This window comes from Schistocerca serialis, chromosome 1 (assembly GCF_023864345.2).
Source record: "Schistocerca serialis cubense isolate TAMUIC-IGC-003099 chromosome 1, iqSchSeri2.2, whole genome shotgun sequence".
NCBI classification, from domain to species: Eukaryota; Metazoa; Arthropoda; class Insecta; order Orthoptera; family Acrididae; genus Schistocerca; species Schistocerca serialis.
Genome location: NC_064638.1, coordinates 851,092,850 through 851,105,325, shown reverse-complemented (window position 1 = coordinate 851,105,325; position 12,476 = coordinate 851,092,850). Strand labels below are relative to the sequence as shown.

At 39.8% G+C, this 12,476-nt stretch overlaps 1 protein-coding gene and 2 long non-coding RNA genes across 5 annotated transcripts in view; 1 reads left to right on the top strand and 2 right to left on the bottom strand.

Moving 5' to 3' along the window:
* LOC126485294 (uncharacterized) overlaps positions 1-12,476 on the bottom strand; it is an 81,673-nt gene that overhangs the window by 47,629 nt on the left and 21,568 nt on the right. The window lies entirely within an intron of this gene.
* The window catches only part of LOC126485257 (uncharacterized), an 80,642-nt gene that overhangs the window by 65,534 nt on the left and 2,632 nt on the right, over positions 1-12,476 (top strand). The gene's annotated exons all lie outside the window — the stretch shown is intronic.
* LOC126485278 (uncharacterized) lies at positions 5,828-11,035 on the bottom strand. 2 transcript variants are annotated; one of them, XR_007587971.1, is made up of 3 exons: positions 10,662-11,035; positions 6,421-6,704; positions 5,828-6,304 (listed from the first exon to the last, which is right to left on the bottom strand). It is a non-coding gene; the product is annotated as an uncharacterized LOC126485278 (long non-coding RNA). The 2 variants fall into 2 exon arrangements; XR_007587969.1 differs by lacking the exon at positions 10,662-11,035 and having other exon boundaries at positions 6,421-8,916.

Below are 12,476 nucleotides of genomic sequence, written 5' to 3'. Positions count from 1 at the left end.
ATTTTTCTGTAGCCTGGTTTTATTTCCTCATTGTATGTACACACAGCCAATGACATCAAAAATCGTTTGAGCTTAATAATCCTTGTTAACTGCAATTACTGATTTCACTTGTAAGAGAGTTGATTTCTCTGTGCCACTGTTTTATTTCTTCACTGTCTGCACAGTTGAAACAATATATCATTCAGTTGTTAAAAAGATATATTTTATTTAACATCCATAAAAAGTTGAATGTTTAAGAAGACAACAGCATTAGTAACAAGATACATAGAAGTAGCCTATGGCACCCATTGTGACTCATCTGTGACAGGTGGTGGAGTGGCTAGAGCATTGGTCAAGTCCAGGGTGTGTGTTGATGAGTGTCTTGTCTTTCCTACTGATGACAGGGTGATGTCCATCATAGGGTGGCTGCAGTGGCTTGCATACTGCAATGTGCTGTATGAAGACATGATGTCACTCCCATAGCTCATCAAAAACAAAAGGAAAATGAGTCTGATGACCAACAGCCTATTCAATTAAGTATGAACTCTAAATTCAAGTTGTTTTTCGGTCTTGGTTCTGAGATTTGTTTACAGTTTACTGTGGTTTTTGATAATACTGATAGTGAAATATAAAATAAACACCAGTAATATTAAATTATGGAGAAACTTTTACAGAAATATATTAAATGATAAATGGCTTCATATGTGTGATCCACTGTAAACAGAACTCCAAATCCTTATATAAATAAAATTCTTGTACATTTTTTAAAAAATTGAATGGAAACTACTATTATTCCAACGTGCCAACAAAGAAATTGTGAACCCCTTTTGGAGTTAAAATATTGTGAAGATAACAAAGGGGAAACTAAAGCTTAATTCAGACAAGGAATTGTGCAGTTGATATTGTAATTGAGAAATATTGCAGAACATTGAGAATGATTGTTCAGAAATGACAAAAAAGCAAGAAAAAGGCTTGCATGTTATGTATGAGATTTTATCTGTAACAACAGAATCAAACTACACTCCTGGAAATGGAAAAAAGAACACATTGACACCGGTGTGTCAGACCCACCATACTTGCTCCGGACACTGCGAGAGGGCTGTACAAGCAATGATCACACGCACGGCACAGCGGACACACCAGGAACCGCGGTGTTGGCCGTCGAATGGCGCTAGCTGCGCAGCATTTGTGCACTGCCGCCGTCAGTGTCTGCCAGTTTGCCGTGGCATACGGAGCTCCATCGCAGTCTTTAACACTGGTAGCATGCCGCGACAGCGTGGACGTGAACCGTATGTGCAGTTGACGGACTTTGAGCGAGGGCGTATAGTGGGCATGCGGGAGGCCGGGTGGACGTACCGCCGAATTGCTCAACACGTGGGGCGTGAGGTCTCCACAGTACATCGATGTTGTCGCCAGTGGTCGGCGGAAGGTGCACGTGCCCGTCGACCTGGGACCGGACCGCAGCGACGCACGGATGCACGCCAAGACCGTAGGATCCTACGCAGTGCCGTAGGGGACCGCACCGCCACTTCCCAGCAAATTAGGGACACTGTTGCTCCTGGGGTATCGGCGAGGACCATTCGCAACCATCTCCATGAAGCTGGGCTACGGTCCTGCACACCGTTAGGCCGTCTTCCGCTCACGCCCCAACATCGTGCAGCCCGCCTCCAGTGGTGTCGCGACAGGCGTGAATGGAGGGACGAATGGAGACGTGTCGTCTTCAGCGATGAGAGTCGCTTCTGCCTTGGTGCCAATGATGGTCGTATGCGTGTTTGGCGCCGTGCAGGTGAGCGCCACAATCAGGACTGCATACGACCGAGGCACACAGGGCCAACACCCGGCATCATGGTGTGGGGAGCGATCTCCTACACTGGTGATCGTCGAGGGGACACTGAATAGTGCACGATACATCCAAACCGTCATCGAACCCATCGTTCCACCATTCCTAGACCGGCAAGGGAACTTGCTGTTCCAACAGGACAATGCACATCCGCATGTATCCCGTGCCACCCAACGTGCTCTAGAAGGTGCAAGGCAACTACCCTGGCCAGCAAGATCTCCGGATCTGTCCCCCATTGAGCATGTTTGGGACTGGATGAAGCGTCGTCTCACGCGGTCTGCACGTCGAGCACGAACGCTGGTCCAACTGAGGCGCCAGGTGGAAATGGCATGGCAAGCCGCTCCACAGGACTACATCCAGCATCTCTACGATCGTCTCCATGGGAGAATAGCAGCCTGCATTGCTGCGAAAGGTGGATATACACTGTACTAGTGCCGACATTGTGCATGCTCTGTTGCCTGTGTCTATGTGCCTGTGGCTCTGTCAGTGTGATCATGTGATGTATCTGACCCCAGGAATGTGTCAATAAAGTTTCCCCTTCCTGGGACAATGAATTCACGGTGTTCTTATTTCAATTTCCAGGAGTGTATTATATGAGAAGAAGAGGTGTTAAAAAAGAGCATGTTTGAAATCGATGACTAGGTTATAACAGAACAGATTATAACAGAAAAGTGACAAATATAATGAAGACAACCATTGCCGTCAGTTCAAGGAGAAGTAATACAGCAAAATCAACAAAATAATCGATTTCCAATCAAATTATTAATGTAGTCATTTGATTCATATGTTGTCAGTTGTGCAAACTTACTTACTTTTTTGTCAAAAAACATAATGTATATTGTACATCTTTCAGTAAAGCAGAAAAACTAAATTAATTTTGTAATTAATGTCCTTTTTTTACAGTTTTAGAAAGTAACGTAATCAAATTTAATTGTTCAGATTTTCAAAAAAGGTTTCTAACATACAGCCCACAACAGTCAGGAGTCCCTCAGGATGTTGTGTTAACCATTACTTTAATCTCATAGTAAAATATTTTAATGGAAAAATCAACAACTAGAGTTTTGTCTTTTGTCTACAGCATTTGTGTTCATCACCGGTACAGTCAGTAATTGGTCTGTCAAATGGCTGTAGTGTGATGCAAAGGTTCCCTTAATATACAGACTTACAGGTACTCATTTAATTCTGCATTACCTTCAGTAATTATTAGTGGTCTTTTGTTTATCGGCAAAAAAATACCCTGAAAAAGGAATGGTGAATAAAAAAACTTTACTTTCCATGTGGCATAAAAGTGAGTCTCACAGGCTTTTGAAAGGGAGGAGGAAGGGGAGTTCAGCATGCTATGTATTCTCTTGATTCCTTTGCACAGAAGGAAGCAGGTAAGTGTAGGAAACACAGGATCTTTATTAAAGGATCAGATTGGAAAGCCATACACTGGCTTGGGCCAAGGGAGATAGAATAAGCTATGAGGAAAAAATCAGAAGTGAAATGACTACAAAAGATGAGAACTGAAAACCAAGAAACTAGTGTTGGAGATGCCAGTCACAAGAAAGAGATGAGGGAAGGAAAAATACAGAAAAAAACCATAGATCAGGTGGTTAGATATCTAAAAAAGAAAACTTAAGCTACTGGAGGTGAACAACACAAGTCTGTTCCCAACATCTCCTTCTTTTGTATACAATTTGTTGAGTACCCTATATACCTAATTTCACAGATAGATATTTAATTCCATTAGATATCTAAAAAAGGAAACGTAAGTTCCTGGAGGTAAACAACAAAAGTCTGTTTCCTGTCTTTCTTTTGTATACAGTTTATTGAGTACTCTACATGCCTAACTTCAACCTCTAAAAAAAGGTTTTATTTTCTCAGTTGATATCCCTTCAGAGAGAGGAATTATAAGCCTAAAAGCTTGAGTCATTGACCTCTGTAAGATTCTATATGTAACCCACAACATGTACTCCAAAACATCTTTATTTGGTATTGGTATTGGTGGTTTCCCTGGAAGTGGACTAGTAGTAATCTGTGCAAACTAAACGTTAGAGAATGGCATCATGTCAGTATGGTCACATGCTCATATGTGGCTCTCACAAGAATGTTGGTCAATGATAGGGAAATACCAGTTTAAGTAGGTCTTATTTGTGGATCATTGTCAAACATCTGAACGTAAACTGTGACAAATCTGTACTTTACATTATGGCATAGCAAAGGTTTTATTATAAAGTTTAAGTTGTTCTTTGCATAATGATTGAAAAGCTCATGAGACTTATGACTGGGTATAATTGCCAAAGATAGAAAATATTTCATTAAACAGAGAGACCTGCCATTATAAAGACACAATTTGCAAGTGTCACTGACAGTGCTGTGAAGTTTAAACTTGCAGTGGGAAGCTCAGAAACTGTACAGATCATGGAAAAGAAGCTATTGTATTACAAGATACAGCCAAGAAGTCATCTTCCAAATGACTATAGTTTTCAGAAGCTAATATCCATACTTCATACTTGCATTTTCTTTTCCTGTTCGCTCTTATCCGTGGTATGCACGGATGCTTGCCCAGCCTATTGTGAGTATAAATTTTGCGGAACAGGAGTTGCAGTTGGAGTTCATGCATTGAGAATAACAGGAATGGTTTCCTTCCAAAATATTAGCATTTTCAACAATCTTGGCCATCTGAACTGCCATGTGCTTCTTAAACACAAGAGGTGTGGTTACTAACTCAACGGTAGTAAACTAGGTTTATGATTTTCAAAATTATGTGAACTTGTCCAGTTGGTACACAGAATGCTTCTGCAGTTTTCCCTTTTTGTCATATCAGATTGGTAATAAAAAGCTCGAGTCTAATCCACAGCTGGACCTGGCATTTACACCAACAAACAAAAAATGCATAAAGCATCTGAAAGAAACTGTGTAATGTAATCACAATTGCACATGCACACATACGTCTCACCATTTCGTTTGTAAATGATTAGAGTTGAAATGATCTGAGGACACATTAACATTGTGCATGCACAGTGCATTAGTGTTATCAGCTTGTGTTCAAGTTATCAGGTATGTAATAGGCATGCACTGCATTAGATCATTTAAGATCGCTGTGGAGGAAGGAATTCTCTTACTAGCTGTGGACAGAGTTTACTGGTCATATTGAGTAATATCCAAACATGTGGGGCATTTGGATGTGATGGTGACTCATCATTAAAGTTGAATGAATACAAGAAGGAAATCAGATGCATCATGAAGATTCTGATCAACTAAACCTGACCACACCAAAGAAGGCTCACCATATTATGTGCCAAGCATTTTATAGGCAATTCACATCTTCACCTGTCGTTTGGACACACACAGTGAACTCACTACTGTGCCCCATGTCATCCAGCATTGGTTGGAGGTTAGAGAGGTCACACATAGTGTGGTGTCAACACCACAACATAGACAGCCAAATTTGGAGTCATGGACTTCTGACAAGTGCCACTGCATCTGTTTCAGTGATTACTTTTGGTCCTGAAGTATCTAAGATGGCCGTCACCAGCAAGTACTGAGGAAGGAGCAATGAGTTAAAATTTCATAGAGTGGCTATAGGTCCGCCATGTTTGAAGCAAATTGAAGTTCTGGCCGCCATGTTTTCTTTAGTCAAGGCATTCGTCTGCTGTGTCCCGCCCCCTTGTAACTGCGTTTGACTTACTTGAAATAACCCATACTAGCTTTATTTTTTCTAAAACAAGCAATAGACAGCAGTGATTTCAGTGTACACTGACAGCAAAAAGGGATGTTTTTGTCGAAATATGGCTAAACTTTTCGATGTAGATAACACTACAAGACAACTCGAATAAGTCTGTCCATCCACTATAACGTTACTTGTTGCCCATAAATTAATGCAATTAGAGCAGGTACCACCAGAATATTACAGTGAAACTTCTAAACATGCTGTGGTTAACTATTAGAAACAGTAACGGGCGCAGAAATGCGATATTTTTGTCGCTCTTTCAAAGTAAACAGTCAAAGCCTCAAAAACCAGTACACTGTGAACGAGAATTTATTTGAAATATGTGTTACAAGTAGTTAACACAAGCATAGTAATTCAATAACAAAGTCGAAGCGTTCTTGGGTGGGGTAATTTCACAAATTTTCGTAAGTAGCTGTATGCCTTGGCAGAATAAAAGTGTAGGGTCAGGGCAAATTTCCTTATTTGCTGAGAATAATGGCATACTTTAGCACTGCACTGAAGTTCCAATAGCTCCTTCAACAAACCAACTACATGTTCACTGTTAAACATATCAGAAACTGAACTACATAGCCTTCTTCTCAAACCAGCAACTAAAGTCTGTAACTGCACTATTCTTCTTTTGTGTCGTACACTAAGTTGCTTCATTTGCTTTATCCGCTTCTTTAGTCGCACATTCTCTGCTTGTACTCTGTTATATTGTGTTTTCAACTTCTTAGGGCTTGGTAGACAGTAATTGTGGTCAGCAGAAACAGATGTGGGTCCGACAGGCACTGAAAGAATGTAGTTACATCATAAGTTTATAACAGAGTTACATCATAAGATTATAATAGAAAGTATGTAATTCAAAGTAATAAGAATACGGAGTAAAATTAAATTATTGACTTACTTTGTGCTAATGATGTCACTGTAATAGCACTATCTTGCAAATTGTCGAAAGATCGCTTTCTGGGTTGTGGTCGTAATACTTTATCTTGCTTTTGTAAATGTGGTGGAAAGTTAAAGATAGTAGGTACTGGTTTTGACAAAAGGCACCTCTGGACATTTGTGTGGTACATATATTTCTCTTCAAAATGAGCTGAACAGAGGTAACTGGCTGTAGTAGGAAACCATTTTTCTCGCTTCATATTTATAACCCATCTTTTTGTAATTTCCTTATCTTTTAAAGGAAATCTGTAATCAACGATAAGTAAATTACTTCCTGCATTTGTCTTAAGCATAATTACAGTTCCAATGCAGATGACTCTTTAATAAACAATAAAAAACGTGTGTCATATTTCGGTACTAATATACTTACTTATTATATGAAATATTTGTTGTTTTATCGCTGCGATTTGTGTAGTGGAACGCTGAACACACTGCAGGCATGTTGACTTTATATTTTGTAACAAAAAAGTCAACTAGAAAAGTTAAATATTGCAGTAATATCACAACAGCTAACACACTTCCAACACAAACAACAGTAACGCTTTCCTAATGTTTTGACTAAGGAGAACATGGCAGCCGAGTTAGCGTTGGTTGCCGCTAGGAGCGCTGTAACTAGTATCTCAGCCACTCTATGAAATTTTAACTCGTTGGGAAGGAGACACATTCTGCCAATGTTTTGCAGTGACATATCAATTTACCCTTAGCATCATGGGGTTGGAAGCCACCAAATTTGACTTCAGGTTGTGGCTATCTCAATGTGCTGCCCCTTCCACAGTCCATTCAGTCTCACACAGCAAAAATTAGAGGAGCTTGCCCCACTTTACAGGTGCAGAAAATTTTGCCATGTCACTGGAATTTTAAATTGATTATCTATCAATTATTTGACTGTGTAAGGTGTCAGCAACATTCCTACTTGCTGTGGGTCCCTGATTTCTTGGACAGTGAAAGGTAGAGGATATCACAACTCTAATAAGAAATAAATAAGGAGTAACAGAAGTACTAATATATTCTGAAATTAGAATTAAGCAAAACACGACATTTAGAGGAGGGTAGATTTCAATGATGTTACACAATGATAAACGACACAGAGCACATGTATTGAAAGCATCCACAGAACTACAGTCAGTCTGAACCCAGAGAACAGATCAAGGTGACAAAGGAGGAAGTTCTGGTGAATCTTACCACATGGATGACACCACCCTGCTCTGAGTGAACAAAATGGTGTGCATATGATATTGACATTGCTATAGTCTGTTTAGGGTGATAAAAAGGGAAACTGCCACAAACAGTAAAGAGGTAAATGGCTGCACCAAGACATGTCAATTATGATGATGAAAATGCAACTGCTGGTCCATATAAAGCTCAAACTGAATGGGCAGGATGTGGTGCCACACTGCTGTAAGCTTTGAATGTCAAAAAATTGAGTCACTGCTGATTACATGGAAGGGCAGGAAGCAAAGCCTACGTGCTCAGACACAGGAGCTGACCACGTCATTTTGCTGAAAGAGGTTTCCTATTCTGGCTCAATCCTAACCATCAGAATGCAGTTCTCACTGTATCCCTGTTCTGCCATGAGGCAGAAGAATGACCATTTAAAACTTGAGTAGTTTATAATGTTTGCTGTCATTTTTAAATTCATTTGTTTGTTAGAATTGTTATCGTGAAGTTTTTTATCTCTCAGAAAATTCATGAAGGTTTAAACTGTGACTGAATTTTCAAGGAACTCCAAATAAAATTGACAGAGAAATTAAGTGTATACCAGTGGGTCGATCACCACCAGTGGGTATTCAATCTATCATCTGACAGCTTATTAACTTGTAAACAAATCTCTCTATTTGTGGCTCTATGTGGTAATCCATTTGTCAGCACAGTGGTATGGTATATAGACATCCTGCATCCTTCTCAACATTTTTGGAGTTTCAAGATGTCCTTTAACAGCAGGAAAAAAGCTTCTTTTGGAGCAAAAAAAAGGTGAAAGTGTTCCTCAGTGCCCCATTCTGCCTTCCTCAGCACCTTTAAAGAATTTCCCAAAAAATTTGGCAGTGTTTGTGCTGAGAGAGGAGGAGACAGTGGCAGTGGGAAAGAGATGGAAAAGTAATAAATACTAGAAAATAGTAGACAGTGGTTGTGGTATAAAAAGAGCATAGGAGACAACAGCAGTGTGAAAGAAAGAGAGAGACACAGCGGCAGTGGAATGCAGTCGACAGTGAGAAAACAGTGCAAGGAAAAGAAGGAGAAAGTGGAAGTGGGTGAGAGCCAGTGATAGAAGCAGAGTCTGCAACAATGACAGTGAGGAAGAGAGAGATAGTGACAGTGAGAAGGGACAGCAGCAGTGGGAAAGAATGAATGGAGATAGTTGCAGTAAGAGGAAGCACAAGGGAGACAGTGACAGTGAGATCAGACAGTAATAGTAGGACACAATGAAGGAGACTGGGGCTGGGACAGAGGACAGTGCCAGTTGGCGAGAGACAAAGAGATAATGGCATTAGATGGGCTGAATGAGTGAATGAAAATGGACGAGTGAGAGTGTATAGGTATCACTATTTAAAGAAATGGACTAGTTGGTTGAGTGGGCTCTGTTATGGTAGCTTGTTGGAGTGAGAGGTGAGCTGTATGTTAAAAAGAGCATGAATATTTCACATGCCATAATTTTTGGGACAACTTTTAAAGGTGCTGAGGAAGGTAGAATGAGGCAGCTGCTGCCACACTTTAAAGTCAGAGCCATTTAAACAGGAGCATATTTGCCTTTTTTGTGTTCTGATATGGGCATTTTTCTGTTAGTTCCCTTCTTTTCCCTACTACAGCAGGACATGTCATACATATGAAAAGAAATTTATGGTCAATAAAGTTTTGATAGTTCACTCATGTGAAATTGAAATAACACAAACTAATTTTACATCTCAGACTGAATTGTGCATGCATAAAAATTTTGCATATGCATCAGTATCTCAACATGGGGTTCCCAGAACCCTTCTGAAGAAAACAAAGACACTTTATGTCACTTTATAAATGAAGTTTTCACCTCGCATCAAATTTTACATCTGTATTTTACATGTACAAATCAGGTAGATTTGAACCTCTGTTTCTTGGAAATGGATAAAGACATCTGTAAGATTTTCAGGAGTGTTTGAGATTGGGCTCTAGGAATATGTTGTAAAAATTACAGCTATTTGCTAAGTATAGCTATCTTGGAATATGCAGCTCTGTTTTGCTACCCAAAAACTATGTTCTTGGGATGTTTCTCAATAACAGATAAAGATTTTTGAAAACAGAAAAATGGCACTTCTAGATAAATGTCTAGAGAAAATACCATTAAAATTTGAGCAATTTACTGCAGTTAGTTATTTAGAAACCCATTGCTGATGGTGAAAAAATGATGAAAAATGTTTCTTTAGGGTTTTCTCAGGAACCACCCATTAACTACATGGTGCCTCCATAAGCTCCTTAAGGTGCACAATAGACCACATCTTATCCAAAGAGAACCAACTGATTTGCAGAATTTGCCTAAGCTGGAGGAATTGTGTAATGTTCAAACTTTGATGCTATACTGTAGGATAGTTACAGTAAGACAATCCCTCTGTTAAGTATAAAATTGGTCCCTAGCTTAAGGGCTGTCCAAAACACTTGATCCTACTGTTGTACCACCACTAGAAGCTGAGTTACGAGCCTCAGAAAAATCACGTTTTTAAGCTTAGTGTCTTGGAACATATTGGTAGCACATGGTATCACATGTATACAAATTGCCCACATTGTTACTGAAAAGACGTATGTGTCACTTATCTCAAAAACTGGTACCCAGTACAGACTACTGTACTTAACGATAGTCTAAAAAGTGTGTCCACTGCATTCTAAGATCAATTTTTGACTTTTGACTTATAAATCAGCACCCACTTAATGTTCTGTCTAGAAAAGATGGAAGTAACCACCTTTCATAGACTTTATGATACCTAATTTTATATTATACTTTTCATGTAGTATCATGGTCTCATCTAACTTTAGCAGAAAGATCATTAAATCCAAATGATTTGAAGTGCAGTGTAATGTGGCATGCAAGTGATTACTATTTTTAATGATTATCTTTGGTGCAGTCGCTGTCTAAGGTTGTTTTATATACATTTTATTCTGTTGTTGATGTGCTATTAAAAGGAGCTGTGTGAGTTATGGTTTAGTTTTTATGTTGCAATAAAGTTAATTCAACTTCACCTGCAACAACTGGTGATCCTGACATGATCTCTGATGGTCCTTAATGGTTTGTGTTGTGCCTCATCATGCTAAGTACAATCATCGATGCCAAATGTGCCACACAGCTTTTGTATCCCAATTCACCATAACTCCATGATGTCGGACCCATCACCAACTGCAGACATGTTTACTGGCAAAGAAATTAATTGCATGATGGTAAAACCACCACCACTTTGTCAACAGAATCCTGTACTGTGATTTGCACAACTAGAAATGCAGTTTTTGCTAATGCACATAACCACAGACGACATGAGATACAGTTTTGTAGTTGCTGCGCTCAATGAAGATATGGCCACGAAGGTGCAAGACATTCTGGCATTACCACTGAGCACTGATCATTACATAACCATCAAGAAGACCCTGATTACACAGCTCATGAAATATAAGGCAAAGAGACTGGAGAAGTTACTCTGCAATGAAGAGGTTTGTGATTGCTTCCCATCATAGCTACTACGTTGACTGCATAGTCAGTGAGAATATTCTGTAGAATACTTGGTTATCACACACCTGCCACCCAATGTGCACCAATGATCTAGATACACTCACACAAACTGCAGATCACACAGTGGAAATATATCTCTCCATATGCATGGGAACACAGTACAAAGTTACAGTTTTTGGTAGACAAGGATGCTGACATGTAAGTCTATCCATTTGGCCATTGGCCGCATTCCATCTGTAATGACTGCTACCATTTTGCCACCAATGGTTCTACGATCGTATGGTTATTTCACATTAGTGTTGAACTTAGGCCTACAAGGCAAATTTGAGTGGCCCTTTGTAATAGTGGACATGATGCACCCCATACTCGGAGCTGGCTTTTTATCATTTGATTGACTCCTGCCTGACCTCCACCATTGATACCTTCATGACACTACTACCAACCTAGCAATCAAGGATTAGGGTGTAGTGTCTGTTCATAGAACTCCTCAGACAGTTGCCAGAGATCACATGCCAGACTCCCACACTAGCACCTGTGCAGCACTCAATGGTGCACTATATTTTGATTACACATGGACCACCACTTCATGCTTGTCTGCACAGATTGCCATTCCAGAAACTGAAGATAGTTAAGTAGGAATTCTGGTATGTGCTTGTACAAGAATTCTGCCAACCATCGTGCAGTAGTGGGCATCTCCACTACATGTGGCCCCAAAGGAGAATAATGGATGGTGTTGATGTAGTGACTAAAGACAGTTCAATGCCAGAGCCATTACAAGTCAATATCCGGTACTGAATATCAAAGACGTTACATTCAGTGTCCCCAGTAGGCACATCTTTTCTATGTTGGACTTAGTTCGAAACCAGGTATCTGTGTCATCAGACGACGTTGCTACAACTGCTATCTGCTCACTGTTTGTACTATTTTGAATTTTTCTGAATGCCTTTTGGTCTTTTTAATGTTGCTCAAACATTTCAACAGTTCAGGGATGAAGTCACATGCAGTTTAGGCTTTTGTTATGTGTATATTGACAATGTCCTGGTCTTGTCAAACTCCTGTCACAATTATGACAGATCTTCACTCATTTACATGCACATGTGCTCTTGAAGTGCTTTTCTGGAGCACCAGAATACAGTTCCTAGGCTTTACTAACAACTAGCAAGTCACAGCAATGATAGTTAAAGAACTATAATGATTTCTCAGCATAAACAGTTTTTATTTCAGTTTGTTCTCAATCTTGGCTTCCTAGCTGAATAAATTCTTGCATTGTTCCCCAAAGCTGAAGGACCAACTTCTGTGGAATAGTGAGGCCAATTTGGCATTTACCAAGCTGA